A 20,797-nucleotide genomic window follows, 5' to 3' on the forward strand; every position below is an offset into this window, starting at 1 on the left:
CTCACCACCACATTTGTTTCTGTCATTAGCTTGTTCGCACTATGAAAAGGGCAAGAAGGGGATCCTTGTCACCTTCCTTCTCCCTGCAGGCAGGTGTCAGGCTGTCCCTTCGTGACCCTTGTCCTCCTCGAGCTGCATGTGGGGGGCCACTCCATTTGCGGCATTCGTCACATTGTCTGGGCCTCGGTAAACCTTCTTCCTGGGGAGCTACACCCAGGTGGTTGCCTCGCCCCCAGCAGCTGAAGTTTCAGGAAGTCATGAGATGCTGACACCTCACGTATGACCACTGCCTGGAATGAATGGCTTTGATACCTTTCCATAAAATGTGCCCTTTTTAGAAACAACAACAAAAAATAAAATAAAATGATAACCAAAAAATAAATAGATAAAATAACAACAGCAAAATCCTTAAAACTTGTAAAAGTGGCAAGACTTTAAAAAAAGAAAAAAACAAAAAGAATGCAAACGTTCCCAAGGGAGGCCTCCCGCTAATAGAGAGTGTCCCTTATCTGTTCAGTTTTAGAAGATGTCATTAGGGGGACTTGGTCACCCGTGATTGGCCGAGGGCGGGCTTCAGCTGGGCTTCCCTCCACCGTCCACCGAGGAGAATCCAGGCCTTGGTTTGGCTCCAGCTGGGCCTACCCGCAGCTGCCGCTTATTGACTTAAGTCCCAGTGATTCCTCTTCATCAGGGTCGCCCCTGGCAACACGTGGTGGGCGGGAGCCGGACCTCCTCTGCCTGGGGTGCCAGCAGGGCCAGGCCCAGGCCAGGTCCCCTCGGTTCCCGGTAGGTGTTTCGGGGTCTTTGGCAACGAGGTGACGGGAAGATTTTGTATTTTCTGGAGCCAGGAGTTTTCCCAGAACTTTGCTAACACTCGGGAAGGGTGTGTCTGTGCTGGGAGAGTGTCGTTAATGGTTGACTTGTTTTTCCGGGTTACCCCAGGGCCTGCTGCTTCCCAGGAAGAGGTGGCAGGGGTCGGAGAATGGGGGGAGCCCCTCAGCACCTCCCTGACAGTTGCCACACTCGCTGTACCATCCTCTGAGAGACCTCAGTGGACAGGGCTGGGTTTAGGGGTGGCTGGAGGAGGGGATGTGTATTTTGGAAAGTTGATTTGTGGATCGGCCCAGGGCCAGGTGGAGAAAGGGGCCGTGTTACTATAACTGAGCAAATGGAACTTTCGTTAAATATTTTTATTGCACGTCACGCTGTGTGTAGGCACTGGAAGAGGGGCTGCAGCCCCCCAAGTGCTGTTGTTTGGGGTCAACTAGGATAAGACTGTGACAAGTCCTCAGAAAACTGTGGGACAGGACCAGAAAAACCAAGGGCCAGAAGGAGGCAAAAATAAAGAAATGCCAAAGCGACGTTTCTTAGAGTGTGAGAGGATTTTTAAGTATATTATACAGTAATATTAAGTATATTCTACAGACGAGCACTTAAAACATTTTAATGACTATGTATTTTCATGTGCATTAGAACGTAACTTTTTAAAGTTCCCTTCTATTTATAGCAAATGATACAGTTTGCTGTTTATGGTGGAGTTATAAAGTTTCCTTTGAAAATAAATTTAACTAAAAGAGTGTGTTGATTTAAAGGAAAATATTAAGTAAAGAGTAGTACGGATGGCAGGTGGCATGGGAACGCCTGAGGTGTGGGAAGAGCGTGCTGGAGAAATTCACAGGCTTGGAAAGGAAACGGCTCCTGGAGGAGTAAGCAGGGGTGGGGGAGGGGTAGGATCCAGCTAGGTGGAGGCGGGAGAGGGTGCCACGGAACTGGCAAGTGTGCAAGTGCATGTGTGCGAATCTTGGTATAATCCATTTTAGTTGCGATGTATGAGTCGTGTTGGGACTGGAGGGTGGGTTTGGGCTGTATCGTGGAGGGTCTCGAATCCCAGGATACAGACTCCAAACTGAATTCAGGGAGAAGTGGGAGCCATTGAAGGTGCTTGAGGTGGGGAGTGCTTCATGACTATCTGAAGAGACTCGTTTATCTGTAGTGGGTACCAGGACTGGAGGCAGGAGGTCCAGGCAGGGGCCTAAGGAAAGAGAGCGTAAAGTGGCCAAACTGGAGCCGTGGCTGAGGACCAGTGGCTCAGCCCCCCAGCCTGTCTCCAGCGGGCTCTGGCTGGCTGCCTAGAGACGTTGGAGAGAGGCAGGTCTGGGGCAGAGGAGCCAGCTCTGGGTCTCTCTGTAGGGAAGCAGTGGGAGCCGGGCAGGGGTGCGGCTCAGAGGTTGTGCATAGAGGCCTGGAAGGGAGGTGCGTGCCTCTCTGGGCTGGGCCCAGTGGCCTGTTCCTGGGGTCTCCTGGCTGAGTGTAGAATGTTCTGGGGGAAGCGGGTGGGGTCGGCTGAAGGAAGCTCCTCTCTGGGTCAGAGCGCTGATTCCTGCCCTGGGCCAAGATTTCATTCATCAGCTGGGCCCGTGGTCATCTGGGTTACAGATTGTTGTTGTTTGTTTACTTCTCCCATTTTTTTTCCTTCTAGTGCAGAGAATTTCCCCAGGAGTTCAGAGACAGGCTTGGTTTAAAAAAAAACAGGGTTGTTTTTGTTTTTCTTCCCTTTGAAGGCCTACTGTGTGCCAGGCACTGTGTTTGGAACTTTTACTGTGTTCACCCTGGACAAAACCTGCATTGTACAGAGAACGAAGCAGGGTGTGGGGAAATAGGACGTGTCCCAAACTATACAGTCGGTTCACTGCAGCGCCTGATTCCAAACTCACACACTTGTGTCGTTGTACGAATGAGACTGTGGGCCAGATACGCCACCTGGGAGAGAGATTCACTGTCTGTGCCCCCCTGTCTGGCGTGGGGCTGCTCCATGCAGTGTGCTGGGCTGTGTCTGTAAAATAGGGGTGCTGGCGTCCACCAGTGTTGTTGCCGGGATTGCATGAGTTATGATATAGCTAAGGTGCTGTCTAAGCGTTACCTGCTCTTACTGCTGTGAGACAAAAAACTAGAGTTGCAATCCTGAACATCGGTTTTACTGGGAGACATTTTTGGGAGGATATCAGAGTCGGGGAGAAGCATTGTTTTGATTTTAAAATAATTAATACATATGGCTTAGGATGGGAAAATTTGACCTTGGAGACATTGTGCCTTTGGCCTGCCTGTTTCTGGCCACACTCCCCGTCCCTGGATGTCAGGGAATGTGCATGTAGAGAGAAGGGGAAATCTGTGTTCTTTTTCCTCTGTTGTTAGCCTTACTTAGGTGAAAGCTTGAGAATAAAGGTGCACCTTGTTGTTTCCCCTGGCTCCAAGGAGGCCCCAGGTCTATAATCTCACCTGCCCTAAATTACTGCCCAAAAGCTGTGTCCTAATTCCCTATGACCTTAACTAGCCATTCTCTGAGTTAGTTTCCAGCTCTAACATTCAGACAGGCTTCTTCCTTTCCAGCAGTTCTACCAGGATGTCTCTCTTCCTGGAATGCCTGCCTAGTGCCTGCCAAGGCCTTACTTTTTCCTTTCAGCTCTCTGCCAGACTCTCCTCCACTTGGAAGCCCTCTGGGATTGCCACAGAGAGAAATCCTGAGACTGCTCTTTGCTCCCACTGTTCTTTGTGCAATCCCAGCATCTATTAGAGCCATTGTTCTGATTCACTCAGAATTCATCTCGCTCATGTATAGTCCACACTGGGTATTCACAGCCAACAAAACAGAGGTGGCCCCTCTCCAGAGATTAACAAGTAAACAAAGAAATAGATGCACACATTCAAATTGTGATCCATGCAATGAAGACCTATCCATGTTCAGCACTAGGCTGTGTCCCCCACCCGTGAGGGCCACATGGTGTGGACAGACAAGACGTTTGTGGACTAAAGGCCCGAGCAGCAGGCACTTTCCTTGTTCGCAGATGGGATGAGATCAAATTGTTAATCAGCACAAAAACAATTTGAAAGGTATGACACGTTATACAAATCTAACTGTAATAATATTAATATCTCAAGATTTTTTCCCATGGATGAAGATGAGGGCAATATTTTTTTTCCTCTGTAGAAGAAAATTAAAAAAATTTTTTTTCCATTGTATTGGTAGCCTTTGACTTTAAAAAAAAGTTTTACGTTTACAGAAAAAAATTGAAACGTACAGAGTTCCCATGTACCCCCTACTTACCCCAATTTCTCATTATTAACATCTTGCATTGATGTGGTACATTCGTTACAGGTGATGAGCTGATAGCGATACATTATTATTAACTAAAGCCCATAGATTTCAGTAAGGGGTCACTATTGGTGTTGTACGTTCTGTGGTTTTTTTTTTTTTTTGTTCTGTGGGTTTTGACAAATGTATAATGACACGTATCCACCATGACAGCATCATACAGAATAATAGTTTCACTGCCCTAAAAATCCCCTGCGCCCCACCTATTCATCCTTCCCTCTCTCCCCCGAACCTCTGATCTTTTTACTGCCGCCATAATTTTGTCTTTCTTAGAATGTCATACAGTATGTATGTATGGATTGCTTCTTTCATTTAGCAATACGCATTTAAGGTTCTTCCATGTCTTTTCATGGTTTGGTAGCTCATTTTCATTTTCTTATTTATTAATTTCTTTTTGGTGGCTGATTTTTATTGCTGAATTTTATTCCGTTGTCTGGATGTACCACAGTTTATTTATCCAGTCACCTATTGAAGGACATCTTGGTTGCTTCCAAGTTTTGGCAATGATGAATAAAACTGGCATAAATATTAATGTGCCATTTTGTGTGTGTGTGTGTGTGTGTGTGTGTGTGTGTGTGTGTGTGTGTAGGTTTTCAGTCCTCTGGGTAAACACCAAGGAATGTAATTGCTGGATCATATGGTAAGAGTATGTTTCGTTTTGTAAGGTACTGCCTTCCAAAGCAGCTGGACCATTTTGCAATGAATGAGAGTTCCTGTTGCTCCGCATCCTTGGCAGCATTTGGTGGTGTTAGTGTTCTGGACTTTGGCCACGTAATAGACTTGTAGTGGTATTTCATTGCTATCTTAATTTGCAGTTCCTTAATGACATATGACGTTGAGCATCTTTATGCTTATTTGCCATCTGTATATCTTCTTTGGTGAGGTCTCTGTTCAGGTCTCTTGCCCATTTTTTTTTTTTTTTTTTTTTTTTTTTGTGGTACACGGGCCTCTCACTGCTGTGGCCTCTTCCGTTAAGGAGCACAGGCTCCGGACGCTCAGGCCCAGTGGGCATGGCTCACGGGCCCAGCTGCTCCGCGGCACGTGGGATCTTCCTGGTCCAGGGCACGAACCCGTGTCCCCTGCATCGGCAGGCGGATTCTCAACCACTGCGCCACCAGGGAAGCCCCTCTTGCCCATTTTTAACTGGGTTGTTTGTTTTCTTATTTTTTGAAAAATAGTGTTTTCCCTGTTTAGAATCTTGTTCATTGTCTCTGACTTAGCTGAAGGAATAAGGAAAGATTGTGTGGGTAAGTGGGGGTGACTGGCATGGGACAAGGCCCCCAAACACACATAGTTCTGTTTAGTGCCAAGAAGTTGGGATACCCTTGAGATTAAGAGCTTGAGATTGGAGTTCAGATCCTGGGCGTTGTCACCTACTAACTCACTTCCTGTGGCTTTGGGTACGTCATTCACCTCTCTGAGCCTCAGTTTGCTCCCCTGTGAAATGGAGCTGTTAAAGCCTACTGTGAAAAATGAAGGTGATTCTATAAAGCACTTGGCACCCAGCTTGACATATAGTAAATGCTCAGTAAACGGGGGGTCTTCTCATAGATGATTAGCAGACATACTTTTTGCTTCTCCTATGTGACATTTTGGGTTTCCCTTGTGTCCTAGTCTTTGAGACCCCAGGACCCACTAGAATTCCATTTGTGCTTACAGTGAACAGTTGGGGGGGTGCATGTGGGGAGCCTGCCATGTCCCAGCAGGTACCCACTTCGCAGCCTCAGCCCTTCCCCAGCCTCCTCTCACTTCCCTATCGGGAGCCCCAGATGTGTTCCACTCGTCTCTTCTTGGTCACTCCTTCTATCCACCCTGTCCCCTGGGCTCCTGCTTCTCCAAGGCTGGCTATAAGTGTAGGCACCCCAGCTACTACCCATTTTGAATTCTCTGAGGATGAACCCTAGGCCCAGTAGGGATCCTGCTGGTGGCAGTGAGGAAGAGGGAGACAGGCAGGAAAATGACCAGGTTGGTGGGGTCCTCCCAGCAGTGGCTCTAGACTGGCCAGCTCCTGGCTCCTTTAGAGATGGGCCTTGGAGTTGATTTCTGAGGTGGCCTCACCCACATGTCCCCCACCCCTCTCCAGAAAGCCACATGGCCTTTCCCCTCATGCTGGCTTCTCTTCCCAGTCGACACGCATTCTGCTCACCAGGCATCTGCCCTGCCCAGAAATGACCTTGTCTGGGCATTTCCCACAGTACTGAATGGAAGGCTCGGAAACCATCCACATTCCCTGCAGGCTGCTGGGAGACAGGACCGTGCCTTCTAAGGTTCTTTGCAGAGCAGTCAGGCAGGCGGCAGGACTGGCCACAGGCAGAGGGTGAACTCTGCAAAGCCACTGCTCCCTCCCATCAGGGAAACAGCAGTTCAGTGGTTATGATCATAGTGGAGAGTAATAATAGAACATTATTATAATATGTTATTCTGTTATGAACTGACCTCCTTGGTCACTGAGAGAGTAAAATGAATTAATACACGTCAAATGCTTAGAACAGAACTCACACACATTCAGTGTTAAATAAGGATGTCGGGTGGTATTGCCATCATCTGCTCGGACCCTTTCCCCAGGGCACCGCCACTCCCCTTACCCATCTCACAGCTCCTACATGCTTCAGTTCCCTCAGGTGAGCTTAGGGCAGGGGTCCTCAACCTCCAGGATCTAATGCCTGATGATCTGAGGTGGAGCTGATGTATAATAATAGAAATAAACTGCACAATAAATATAATGTGCTTGAATCATCCCGAAACCATCACCCCACCCCCGGTCCACGGAAAAATTGTCTTCCATGAAACCGGTCCCTGGTGCCAAAAAGGTTGGGGACCACTGGCTTAGGGGATTGAAGGGACATTTTGGAATGTCCTTAGCTCAAAGGAATGACCTGTTTTTTCAGTTTAGTAAAACGCTGTCATTGATGCTCCCTACCTGTGCTCTGCTGGGTACTGGGAGTTCCAGGCTAATAATACTGATGGTGGTGGTGGTGATGATGATAACAGTGATGATGGTGATGATGATAACAGTGATGATGGTGATGATGATGGTGGTGGTGACGATGATGACGATAACAGTGATGATGGTGATGATGATGATGGTGGTGACGATGATGACGATAACAGTGATGATGGTGATGATGATGATGGTGGTGACGATGATGGCGATAACAGTGATGATGGTGATGATGGTGGTGGTGGTGGTGGTGATGATGATGATGATGATTGCAGCCCTGCACCGAGAGCGCACAGTGTTACAGGTCCTATGCTAGGTGGGTTACCTGTACCATTTAAATCAGGGTTTTTCTAACTTGGCGCTTTGACGTTTTCAGCTGGATAATTCTACGTTGTTGGGGGCTGTGCTGTGCATTGTACGATGTTTAGCAGCATCCTGGCCTCTACCCACTGGGTTGTAGCCAGTGGCACCCCTGCCCCCGAGATGTCTCCAGACACTGCCACATGTCTCGTGGGGGAACAAAATCACCCCGATTCAGAACCATTGATCTAATTTATTCTTCCCAGCAGGCTGGGAGGCTGCTACTCATTTTACAGGTGAGGAGCCGAGGCTTAGAGAACTGAAGGAAGCCGCCCAAGGTCACTGAGCTACTAATTCACACAGAGCGAGAATGTAGATCCCAGATACCTGCCCCGAAGAGCAGACTCAGAAGGAACCGTCTCCCTTTATTTTTTGGCAGAAGAAGAGAATTCATCAGCCATTGGCAGGGCCACCTAGGGTACGTGACCAGGTTGGGACCTGCTTGGTCAGCCCGGGCATCCATTGCCAAATTCATTCAGAGCTAACGAAACCTGTGGCTGCTACCCATTTTCTGACTTGGTTTGAACCCAAGGAGCTGAATGTATTTATGTGGAGACTGTGTCTACAGGCCTCCAGCCTTGGCCATGACAGGGACGTCCCACTGCTTCTCCTTCCTTCAGACACAGCCCTGTTGCCTGCAGATGCCTGCGGGGAGAAGGAACAGGTGTGCACGTATTTTTCTGCAAATGGAGCCTCCTGGGCGCATCCTCCCACTGAGGCTGTGAATCTGGGTTTACAGTTTGTATGCCCAAAATACTCATTTGTAATTTTACTTTTTTTTTTTTTTGGCTGTACGCGGGCCTCTCACTGTTGTGGCCTCTCCCGTTGCGGAGCACAGGCTCCGGACGCGCAGGCTCAGCGGCCATGGCTCACGGGCCCAGCCACTCCGCGGCATGTGGGATCTTCCTGGACCAGGGCACGAACCCGTGTCCCCTGCGTCGGCAGGCAGACTCCCAACCACTGCGCCGCCAGGGAAGCCCTTACTTTTTTTTTTAACACTGGTTTATTATGAAAAATTTAAAATATAAAGCGAAGTTGAAAGAAGTTTGCAGTGTACACCTGTATGCCCACCACTTTAGATTCCACTATTAACATTTTATCACACTTCTGTTTTCCCTGTCTGGACCCCAGTTCAGTGTCGTCTCTGGCTGGTGGGTCAGTGAACACACTGTAAATTCTCCATGAGGAGAAAATATTCATAACATAGACAGTGGTAATCAGACAATATGGTCTTCATTAACCAGGTTAATAGGGGAGGTAAAGCGTCGTGGATGACCCTACTCACTGTAAAAGCAAAACTAGTGAAAACAAGTTAGTAAGTAGATTGGAAAGTTATTTAGTTAAAAATGTCTAGTATTTAATCCAGGCCATCTGAAAGTATAGAAATACTGAAAGTGCAGTAATTTCAAACAATAAAAGTCATACAAATTGTCACACACAAAGAAGGCCACGTGTGTGAAATTCTAGATGACGTTCTCTTTCCCTTTTGTGGAGTCATCCTTTGTCTCAGAAATAAGCAAAGACCTTGGCAGATACTCTCACCCCTTCCTCCATCAACCCCTGCTCCCTCCAGCCCAGATCCCCTGCGGGGAAGTGGGGGCCCTCACAGTCACCCCTTCAGTCCCCTCTCACCTTCCCCGGGTGGGCCTCAGCTTCTGCTTTGGGCAGGGAGGGGATGTTACCCCAGTTGGCACCGTCCTATGAGGCCACAGCACATCGTGTACTGCTTGGTACATGTGATTCCAAACAACAGACACCTGGCATCAAAACTGCTGCGTTTTAATTATGAAAACTTTTTAAAGCTTTTTATTGTGGAATTATTTTAGGCTTCCATGAAAGTTGCAAGAATGGTTCAGAGAGTTCCTGCATACCCCTCACCCTACCTGCCCTGTTAACATCTCATATAAGAATATAACCGTTCTCAGTTTTTCCTATCGTTCATGACCTTCATGTTTCTGTAGAGTCCTGGTCAGTTGTTTTATAGTATGTCCCTCTGTTTGGATTCGTCTGGTATTTTCTCATGATTAGACTACAGTTAGCATTTCGGGCAAGAATACCACCCAAACGATGTTATGTCTTTCTCAGTACATTGTTTCAGGAGGGACGTGATGTCCGTATATCTTATCCCTTGTGATATTAGTCTTGATCACTTGGTTAAGGTCGTGTCTGCCAGCTTTCTGCCCTGTAAAGTTACTGTTTTTTTATTTTGTAATTAATAAATATGCAAGAGAGATACCTTGAGACTATGTAAGTGTCCTGTTTCTCCCCACACTTTTGCTTACTAATCTTAGTGTCCATCCATGGATCTGGCCTGCAACGGTTATTACTGGGGTGTTTTAATGCTGATTCTTCTGTCCCTTCATTCCTTCTGTCCAAGACAGACTGCAGATATATTGCAGGTTCAGTTCCAGACCACTGGGATAAAGCAAATGTCACAATAAAGTGAGTCACACATTTTTTGGTTTCCCAGTACACATGAAAGTTATGTTTACATGATACTGTAGTCTGTTAAGTGTGCAATAGCATTTTGTCTTAAAAAAAAAAAAACAATGTGCCTACCTCAATTAAAAAATACTTTATTGCTAAAAGAAGCAAACTATCACCCGAGCCTTCAGCAAGTTGTAATCTTTTTGCAGTAGTAACATCAGAGGTCACTGATCACAGATCACCATAACAAATATCATAATAATGAAACAGTTTGAAATATTGTGAGAATCACCAAAATGTAGCACAGAGACACAGTGAGCAAATGCTGTTGGAAAAATGGCCCCGATAGACGTGCTAGATGCAGGGTTGCCACAAACCTTCAATTTGTTAAGAAACGCGGTATCTGCAAAGCGCAATAAAGTGAAGCGCAACGAAACGCGGGGTGCCTGTATTTATTCATTGGTGCCCTTCTGTGAGAGAGAGTTGGCCCCTTTCCCTATTAATTTATATATTTATTCAATTATTTATATCATAAAGACTCACAGATATTTATTTTATCTTATGGGTTATAATCCAATACTACTGTTATTTTTTTTGTTGTGCAAAGTGTTCCACCTTTAGCCTTTGAGAGCTCATTATGGAAGTTTTACTGTGAAAGTTTGCAACCCTTACAGAAAAGCTGGACAAACAGTATAAAGAAATCCCTCCACCTAGATTCAGTCATTCTTAGCATTTGACCATGTTTACTTTCTCTCTCTCTTTCTCTCCCCTGCCCCTCTCCCGCAGTGTTTTCACAAATGCACCATCTGTTGTTTTTTATTATTGAGGTTAATTTGCAGTTAATCTGTCCCCAGGCCACCAGAGGGTGACGGTAAAATGTAAGTGGCCAGTTCCTTGTCCCCTGGAGACCGTGTAGCTGGTTGCCCTGTCCAGACCCCCGATTCATTCTTCACTGTGCCCCACGCTTTGTTTTTTAACAGCTTTATTGAGGTATAATCCACATACCACAGAGGTTACCCGTGTAAAGTATACAATTTGGTGGGTTTTGGTATATTCGCAGATGGGAGCAGACATCACCACAGCCAGTTTTAGAACATTTTCATCTCCACAAAGAGAAACCCCGTATCCTTTAGCTATTACCTGTCTTCCTCCCCATTAAGCCCTAGGCAACTGCTAATCTATTTTCTGTCTCTACAGATTCGCCTATGCTAGACATTTCATATAAATGGAGTCATGTGCTGTGTTGTCTTTTGCAGCCAGCTTCTTTTAGTGTAATGTATTTGAGCTTCATAGATGTTGTAGCATGAATCAGCACTTTTTTATGGCCAAATAATATTCCATTGTTGGTTATACCGCATTTTGTTTATCTGTTCACCAGTTGATGGACATTTGGGTTGTTTCTACCTTTTGGCTAGTGTGAATAGTGCTGCTATGAACGTTTGTGTACAAGTTTTTGTTTGAAAACCTGTTTTCTGTTCTTTTGGGTATATACCTACGATTAGAATTGCTGGGTCGTGTTGTAATTCTATATTTAAATTTTTGAGGAACTGTCGAACTGTTTTCCACAGTGGCGACACCACTTTACGTTCACACCAGCAATGAATGAGGGTTCCCATTTCTCTACATCCTTGCTAACACATGTTATTTTCCATTCTTAAAACTATAGGGGCTTCCCAGGTGGAGCAGTGGTTGAGAGTCCGCCTGCCGATGCAGGGGACACGGGTTCGTGCCCTGGTCTGGGAAGATCCCACATGCCGCGGAGCGGCTGGGCCCGTGAGCCATGGCCGCTGAGCCTGTGCGTCCGGAGCCTGTGCTCCGCGATGGGAGAGGCCACAGCAGTGAGAGGCCCGCGTACCGCAAAAAAAAAAAATAAGTATCGCCGTCCTAGTGGATGTGAAGTGGTATCTCACTGTGGTTTGGGCTTGATCACTAATGATGTGGGGCGTCTTTTCACGTGCTTTTAGGCGTGTGTGTATCTCCTTTGGAGAAATGTCTATTCAAGTCCTTTACCCCTTTTTTAACTGAGTTGTCTTTTTATTGTTGAGTTGTAGGAGTTCTTTATATTTTCTGGATACTAGCCCTTTATCAGATATGTGATTTGCAAATATTTTTTTTCCGTTCTGAGTTATCTTTTCACCTTCTTTTTTTTCCATTTTATGAATCATTTCCAGTGCACTCTACGTGGCCATTTGAAACGATTCCTGTTTGGGTGCATTAAGGACAATTTAACTACAAACATACTTATACATATCTTTTGTTGCACAAGTGAACACATTTTGAGGGGTGAAAACATTTCCAAGACCAGAGTGGCAGCTGTTTTAGCATCCTTACCTTCCAGGGTTACGTAGTCACATACTCAACTTTAGAGATTCACACCCATGAGAGAAAGGTGGGCTGTGCTGGCCGTATGGGCCTGGGTAGCAAAGTACCGGCAACGAAGCCACCCATTTTGTTCAAAATCTTGAAAGGCAACGTTTATTAATAGACATTTGTATTTATCTCTCAAACACCTGAGACAGACCCGAGCTATAAAAATCAGGACAATAATTTGAATCAGGTTTACAGAAGTAGGGAAGTTATAGGAAGTAAGAGATGGAAAGCAATAATAACTCTGCTGTTTATGAAATTGAATAAAAGGTGTGTATGGTGAGCCTTTGTTCTTTTAATATTTTTCTATAAATATACCATGAAAATATTGAAAGAGACGTATGTTCAGGAAAACATTTAGGATTAGCATTGGTTCTTTGGTGCACAAAATTTTTGAATGTCGATGACATCCACTTTACTTTTTTTCTTCTGTTGCTTATGCTTTTGGTGTGTGAAGGGGTATCCCATTGTGGTTTGGGTTTGCATTCTCATATCTAAGAACCCACTGTCAAATCTGAGGTCGTGAAGATTTGCCCCTCTATTAACTTCTAAGCGCTTTATAGTTTTAGCTCTTACTTTACAGTTTTAGCTCTTACTTTATAGTTGTAGCTCTTACTAGCTCTTTGATCCATTTAGAGTCCATTTTTTAAATGGTGTGATGTGTGGCTGCCCAGTTTTCATAGCACCGTTTGTGGAAAAGACTCCTCTTTCTTCCCTGAGTGGTCTTGACACTCTTGTTGAAAACTCAGTTGATCACAGATGTATGGGTTTAGTTCTGGACTCTCAGTTCTATTCTGGTGCACGCGTTTTGAGTGTCATCTGGGCACGAGGTGCGTCCTGCTCTCAGGGAGTGTTTGGTCCCGAAGGTGAGGTCAGACGCTTTCGTAAACCACCCAAAACTGGGAAGTGCTGGGAAGAGGTAAAAAGTGTTCGTGGAGATGCCGAGGAGGGAGTCATTGCTTCAGGCTGGGGCAATGGGTGTGGACTGGGGAGCAGCAGGGGGGCTGCCTGGAGGAGGCCTGGGCTTAGTTACAGGATATGATGCCAAGTGTTTCTGTTTGTCTGGAGATAAATTTGGCAAGGTGGCGTAGAGCCTGTGGATGGCTGTGCACTCCCAGGTGAGGACATTGGGCTTGATTCGGAAGTGTCTGAGCAGAGCCGGGCCTTTGCAGGGCCCCTCTGGTGGTGGGGAAGGCTGGGTCGGGGTGGGGGGGTAGCTAGGATGCAGGGGAACCGCTTAGGATCGTAGGGTGACTGAGCTCTGCGTGAGCTCCTGGGTCAGGCAGTGGGAATGGTGGGGAACAAGGGGCTGTCAGAGACCTGTGGCTTCAAGCCGCTCTGTCCTGTGGGCATAGGTGGGGCACAGCAGCGCTTGAGCACCTGCTACCCATCTCCCGGGCCTCGCACCTCTAATCCCAGCCACTGGCTGCCTGCTCTGGGAAACCCACGCCAGCCTGCATCCTCTGCGGTACCTCCAGCTCTGCTCCAGCCCAGGTAACTCTGAGCCTTCTCAGAATTCCTCTTCGTCCAGTTCCTGCAGGTCTCGGTTTCTGTGAACTCCTGGCACATTCCTGAGCGCTGGGAGCATGGGAGAGGCTGGAGAATGCGCCCTGGCTGATTGCTTTCATGAGGTGCCACGCGCTGCAGCCAGGGCTCCTTGGGGGCAGAGAGGGTGACAGAAGGTACCAGGAGCCAGCTGCGTGGCCTTGAGCGAGTGGCTGCACCTCTCGAGCATCAGGTCTCGAGCCTCTTCTCTGGAAGGGGATGACGGCATGCCATCCCCTTGGGGTTGTGATGAGTTTCACTCGGTCAGCCTGTGGCCAGCACCTGGCAGGTAGGCAGTACCCTGTAAAGTCGGCTGCCTTCCCTTCCCAGTTAGGCAGCTCAGGGCCAGGCTGCGCATGTGCAGCAAATTTTGATTTGCGGGCTCCTTCTACAAGCCTCCAAAACTACTTGCAAAATGCCGGTGGTCCTGTTTGGCCTCTTCCCCACTCACCTTCTCTGTACCAAGCCACATTCTGGGGGTGGTCCCCGCTCTCACTCTCAGATGGCCCTCCGCCTGGCTTGAGTCTTTGGCAGTCCTCACCGTGGTCGTTCGTGATGGGCACCCCCAGTTCTTTGGGGTCTTCACCTCTGCCAGAGGAACAGGGCGTGTGCAGAGAAGTTGACAGCTGGCACCTGGGCAGCACGTACTTAACCTTGGAGCTGGAACAGGGAACCGCCTGTTTTTGTTTCCATGAACGAGGGAGGACAGCTGGCCACAGATAGCAGCGAGGTCAGCAGGGGTTGCCTTGCCTCCTGGCTTTATGCAAACAGCCAGGCCCAGGGTCCCCGCCCTGGCTCCGGGGAAGTAGGCGGAAGAAGTGGGCTGAAGGACCTGGCAGAGCCTGAGAAGAGCCGCCTAGAGCTGGTATCCGGGCAGGGCTGTCAGAGGCCGCTGCTCCCGGGACCTGAGCACACGGAGGACTACCCTGTCGTCACACCTGAGGCTTGGGTGAGAAGGGGTGGGCCTCTTTTCCTTCCAGAGGCTTCTCTGCTTCATGGAGAGGTTTCTCTTGGGCTCCTCCAATAAGCAGCTGTCAGGTGTGAGCTGAAATCAGATTTCCTTTGCAAAAACTCTGTTTGCTTGGGACTTTCCACACAAATTGCTAAGATGGAAACAGGCTTATATTTCTGCGTGAAAAGACAGATAGCCTTCACGCCCCTCGGTGTGCACCCCAAGCTAGGTGCCTGGCAGCCCCTGGGATGGACGACTTGGGCGTTTTCTGAGCAGAGTCCCCCAAGCCACGGACACCTGCTCACCCTGAAGGCTCGATTTTATTCTGGTAACCTATGAGCTGAGTTTCAATTCCATCTTCTGTTCTTTATTTTTTGTGCCATCGACTTCTTTTTTTTTTTAATTTTTTAAAAAAATATTTCTTTATTTATCTTTGGCTGCATTGGGTCTTTGTTGCTGCACTCGGGCTTTCTCTAGTTGCAGCGAGCGGGGGCTACTCTTCGTTGCGGTGTGTGGGCTTCTCATCGCGGTGGCTCCTCTTGTTGCGGAGCACGGGGCTCTAGGCGGGCAGGCTTCACTAGTTATGACACATGGGCTCAGTAGTTGTGGCGCATGGGCTTTGTTGCTCCACGGCATGTGGGATCTTCCTGGACCAGGGCTCAAACCCATGTTCCCTGAATTGGTAGGCGGATTCTTAACCATTACGCCACCAGGGAAGCCCGCCATAGACTTCTTTTTTGACAGTCTGGTGAATGCTATGGAATGTTTCTCAGAATAATGGCTCTAAATGCACAAACAGGATTACAGAGGATGCCAATTATATTGACTTATCATTATCAGAATTTTTTTTAAAAAAGCAAGCTTTTGATACAGTAACCTATGTACTTATTTTATTTTATTTATTTATTTATTTATTTGGGCTGGACCAGGTCTTAGTTGCGGCATGCGGGATCCTTTAGTGGCAACATGCAGGCTCATAGTTGCGGCATTGCGGACTTCTGAGTTGTGGCATGCGGACTCTTAGTTGCAGCATGCATGTGGGATCTAGTTCCCTGACCAGGGATTGAACCCGGGCCCCCTGATTGGGAGCGTGTGGTCTTACCCGCTGGACCACCAGGGAAGTCCCTGTGCTTCTTTTTTGAATCATTAAGTAAAACAGCCTTGCAGTAGGTCTAATAACTATTGTAATTTTAAAGTAGTGGTGAGCATGAATAATATTTTGAGGTGTCTGCAGGTCAGTATTGTGGTATGAAAATATCTGTGTTTCTACCAATGACTAAGACACAGGTACTTTTAGAATGACTGTGGTGTGTCGCCTATATTTATAATGAAAGGAAATAGGTAATTTCAGTTATAGGTTAATGAAAATGAAGATACAGTTTGTTCCCATCCAAGTTCATGGCTCCCTTGTTAAGAACTCCCAAGACAAGCAATGACCAATGGAGATTGTTTTCCTGAATCCACTTTTTGCATCAACCATGACAACTCCCTGTTTTAGATGTAAACCTCTCTCCTGGTCCTGAGGACCCCAGGAACTCCAGGGGGCATTTTAGACCAGCTTAAACACCTATGTGTAGGGGACATGTTGAAGGGGGACATGTTGAAGTCCTAATGCCCAGAACCTCAGAATGTGACCTTATTTGGAAATGGGGGGCATTGCCGATGTAATTAGTTAAGATGAGGTCATATCGGAATCTCCTTTGGTCTTAATCCAACATGATAGAAACACAGGGAGACGGCCACGTGGAGACACAGAGGGAAGAATGCCATGTGAAGATGAAGACAGAGACTGGCGCAAAGCAGCCATGAGCCAAGGAGCACCCAGCATTGCCAGCAGACAGCAGAAGCTAAGGGAGGTGCTTCTCTAGACAGATTCTTCTCTGGATCCTGCAGAGAGAGCTTGGCTTTGCCCACATCTCGGTTTTGGACTTCCAGACTCTAAGACTGTTGTAAGCCTCCCAGCTCGTGGCACCTGGTTACAGCGGCTGTCGGAGACTAATACCACGTGGTCCAGCGGGGAGTGGAGCACTGCTTTGGGCGCGGCAGCCAGCCTACGAGACTTCCCTCCTCCCCGTGTGTTCAAGGGTGAGTCCTGCCTGAGGAGTCTGGTTGCCCTGGAGCTGGCCACCATCAACTCTGTGATCGTCTTGATCTGGGACCTCCACCTGCTCTGTGTCAGGCCTTTTAGAAGTGACAGAAGTGAGCTGTGCCTCTGGGGACACGTAGGCAGAGCTTGCGGCTGTTAAAATCGGAGGGCTGGCACCTGAAGTGAGAGGGGTAAGAAGTGGGATGCTTTGCATCTCACCTCTGTTGGAGGCTGCAAGTACTGTTGCAGCCTGGAAGTGAGAAGACAGTTTCAGTGAGACAAAGAGACGGGCAGGGATTTGGGTCCACTGGAGTGGGCATTTGGGGTGAGGATTTACTTCCCTGGGGAGAAGACCCCTGCAGCGGTATGTGGGGCTCCTAGCTGTGCACCTTGTGGGGCCTTCTAGGGGGTACAGGGAGCTGTCCCGGCTTGCCCTGCAGTCGGCTGAGGTGTGGCACGTGCCTGGTGCAGAGTCAACACTCAGAGCTTGTTTGTTGAATGAATGAATGAGGGCAACGAAGACAAAAGCAGTGCCACTTGTCTTTCTGAGGCCAGCAGCCCACTCGGCCCTGTGCCTCAGTGGGGATGTGCCCTGGGGCGTCTAGGATGGACTGCTTTTTGCAGAGCACAGACAGGAAAGGCTGCAGGAATCTGAGCTAGGGCTGAGGGGTCTTAGAGAGCCCCACCCGAGAGGAGGAACCTGAGTGGGCCATGAGGACAGGTAGGGTGCCCTCACTTGTCTGACTCTTCCTAAGTCACCCTTAGAAAAATGCTCCAGAAGTAAATTCACCTGTAAGCCCAAACCCTGCTCTCTGACACACGAACTCTGCATTTTCCTTGTGGGCCCATGACTGTTATATTGTGTGTCTATGATGTGGTCTACACGTCTTGCACTTACTCTTGCTGTAAACCCTTTTCCAGATCATTTGTCATTTTTAACATTGACTGTGACATTGTGCCGGATGGGCTACTGTTGACCATTCAAGAGTTAGAGCCCTTTGGGGATTTCTAACTTTTTTTTTTTTTTTAATATGTATTTATTTACTTGGCTGTGTCGGGTCTTAGTTGCCGCACACAGGATCTTTAGTTGCGGCATGCAGGCGGGATCTTAATTCCCTGAGCAGGGATCGAACCCGGGCCCCCTGCATTGGGAGTGTGGAGCCTTACCCACTGGACCACCAGGGAAGTCCCTTCCCACAGTTTTAGCTGGCATAAACTGCTTTGCAGAGTGGGCCTGAGGCAGGATGGGTGAGACCTGCTCAGTGCAGGGGCCTGCGTGTGGCTGGGAGGAGGGTTAAGGGGCGGGGGGAGGTCACAGTGCCCAGCCTTTAATTCTAGTCTAGGGAGGCTGGGCCTTATTCCATGGGCTGTGGTAAACTCTCGAAGGTCAGTGTTCATTCTGTAAAGGTGGACCTGCATCCTGTGTCCTGAGAGCTGCCTTCTTCGTGGGGTTAACAGAAGTAAAGACCCACCCGCTCCGGGACACAGAGTGGAGTGAAACGCTGAGGGGAGACACAGGGGGTCCATTCCGAGTTGGGGTTCGGTGGGGAGGAGAATCCCCAGAGGGTCGGTGCTGGGCCTCTGCAGGTAGACAGGGTACAGGGAAGGCGGGTCACGGGAGAACTTCCAGAAACAGAGCCGAGCAGCCGGAACACATCCAGGCTCCCAGCGATGAGAGTGGAGACCCTGCGGAGGGATGTGGTGGCAGGTGAGACCAGAAGGATGGTTTGGGCCAGATCGTGGACGGCCTTCGCGCAGCTTGGGTTTTTCCCTTCGGCACTGGGGAGCCATCGAAGGTTTAGAGCAAGGGAATGGCACGGTCTGACCTACACTTTAAGGATGATCTCTCTGGCTACAAGCGAAGGGGGTGAGGTGAGCCTCAGGAGGTCCAAAGGCCAAGTGGGAAGCTTTTGCCAAAGTCTGGGCAAAGATAGGGGGAGAATCGAATGGGGAGGGGGAGAGAAGTCACCCAAGGAAGCACATCTGGCACGGTGCCTGCTGATAGGGTGACTCCTAGGGACGTTTGTCAGGCAGTAGCTTCTCCGGGACTCCTGTCTCATCTCCTGAATCCTCTCCAGCCTTGCTTCGTGCATAATTAGCCCAAGAGAGGTTCCCTCGGATTTCAGACAGGCCTTCGATGCTTCCTGTCTGAATCTTTCATCCTCCGAGTGCAGCATGACAGGTGGAGGAAACACTGATGCCTCCACTCACCGTATCTTGCTGCTATTATCATGTTTCCCGAATCATAGTAACGGAGCAGATGTCAGGGCCTGTTGCTAAGGGTTCCCTGGAATATTAATACCCTGGGTGTAGAACTGCAGGCTCTTAGACGGTGTCTTTGAGGCCTCGGGAAGCACGGGCTGGGTGGCCAGTATGCTTTTATATTCGTCCCTGCTTTTTCTCCCTCCTTTAGACCCTCATTTCCTCCCCCTGACCACCCCCCACCCCGCCGCCCCTGCCCAGGCACAGTTGGTTGTCCAAATGGCAAACCCAGCAGCAGCAGTGAATGGGCAGCCACCATCCCCTCCCACACCCGGGGCAGGCATGACTAAAGGATCACAGTGTTCTTTCCAGAGGCTGATGCAGGCTCCAGCTCCTTTCCTGCGTGACTCTCCAGGCATCGGCTCAGATTTGGCACTGGGATGACACCCCTTTTCCGGCCCTGTACAGGCCACCCGAGATGGCTCCCGGGCCCTCCCCCAGACCCCTCTCCTCTGAGCTTATCCTCTGGCACGTGGGTGGGGAGCAGACTGGGTTTTACTTGCTTCTTGTGCCTCCTGTTTTGCCTCCCTCATCTGGCCTTTTGGCTTTTCCACTGCTCACAGTTTGCAGATCAAACTCTAAACAGCTCTGGGAGGTTGGACGCAGCAGGATATTGAGACCAGGGTTGGGATTTTGTCTACCAAATGCCATTTGTATCAGCTATCTATTGCCATGGTAATGCCACGTAACATCCATTCCCTAACTGGGTGGCTTATGACATTTCTTTATTGCTTCTGAGTCTGTGGGATGGCTGCTGCTCTTGCCTGGGCCTCATGTCTCCTTCATCCTGGTTCAGCCACTCCCAGAAGACCCACCTGCACCTGTGTGGAAAGATGCACTTTTGTTCTCTCTCAGTGGCTGTTTGGACCCGGCGTCCTGCACTTGTTGGTGACTTGTGTTTGCCTTTGCACGTGGTGTCCCCTCCTAGACCCTGCGGCTCCTTTCAGCCCTTCCATCCCCCCTGCCTCTTTCTTGCTGCTCTCCCTGTATCATCTCTGCTCTTCCCACAAGGTCAGACCCTACGGCTCCATGAACGCTCTTCCATTCACATCCCAGCCTGGGGCGTCACACATGGCTCAGTTGTATGTACCAGTGAAAGTTTCCCTGAAATAAAACCAAGGAGGTGAAAACACCAGGGTCTGAAGGTGAAAAGAGAACCCCACCAGGAGAGGGTGCGGACGATGAGGAGCTGTCCTTGCTTGGTAGTTACCTTTGTCCCTGTGGTCCTGTAGGCAGGGCAGAGCCTCCGTGGGTAGGTGTGATCCTCTCGAGGGGCAGGTTGTTTTGCCCTCCAGTATCTTTTTCAGAATCTGGTACATCTCAGAGACAGCTGCAGGCTAGGAACGTTTTCCAGGCTGTGTTAAAGAGACTGTAAGATTTGGAAGGTTGGGTCAAACGGCAGTGTTTTCCTGGGTTAGTAATGATGTGAGCTGTTCTTTGGAGTTTACAGGCTCCTGTTTTCATTGCATCTTCTCTGAGGGCCTGTGTGGAGGTGGAGACCCCAGCCCTCTGTAGAGAGAACTCAGCTAGCGAGGTGTTACCTGACCACCGGGTCACCGGGCCCTCAGGCCGGTGTGGCTTCACCAGATTCTAAGCCCACAAAGTCCATTAAGAGGGAGAAGCCTTCTTTTAAGTAGACTTGAATGTTTGCAGAGAAGTGGTCTTTTTTTTTTTTTTTTTTTTTTTTTTTTTTTTTTTTTTTTTTTT

The 20,797-nt window shown here is 48.6% G+C and overlaps 1 protein-coding gene across 7 annotated transcripts in view; it reads left to right on the forward strand.

The window, feature by feature from the left end:
• Positions 1–659: 659 nt before the first annotated feature.
• Positions 660–20,797, forward strand: part of RPH3AL (rabphilin 3A like (without C2 domains)) — a 125,379-nt gene continuing 105,241 nt past the window's right edge. For 3 of the 7 annotated variants that reach the window (XR_003437974.1, XR_003437975.1, XM_027130565.1), the window contains exon 1: positions 663–786. The gene's annotated coding sequence lies outside the window, so the exon portion shown is untranslated. Of the gene's footprint in view, positions 787–20,797 lie in introns of all 7 variants that reach the window. The other 4 variants (XM_027130568.1, XM_027130566.1, XM_027130569.1 and 1 more) reach the window with 4 other exon arrangements.

Source organism: Aethalodelphis obliquidens, unplaced genomic scaffold, assembly GCF_003676395.1.
Source record: "Aethalodelphis obliquidens isolate GAN/ISIS:26980383/991018 unplaced genomic scaffold, ASM367639v1 scaffold38, whole genome shotgun sequence".
Lineage (NCBI taxonomy): Eukaryota > Metazoa > Chordata > Mammalia > Artiodactyla > Delphinidae > Aethalodelphis > Aethalodelphis obliquidens.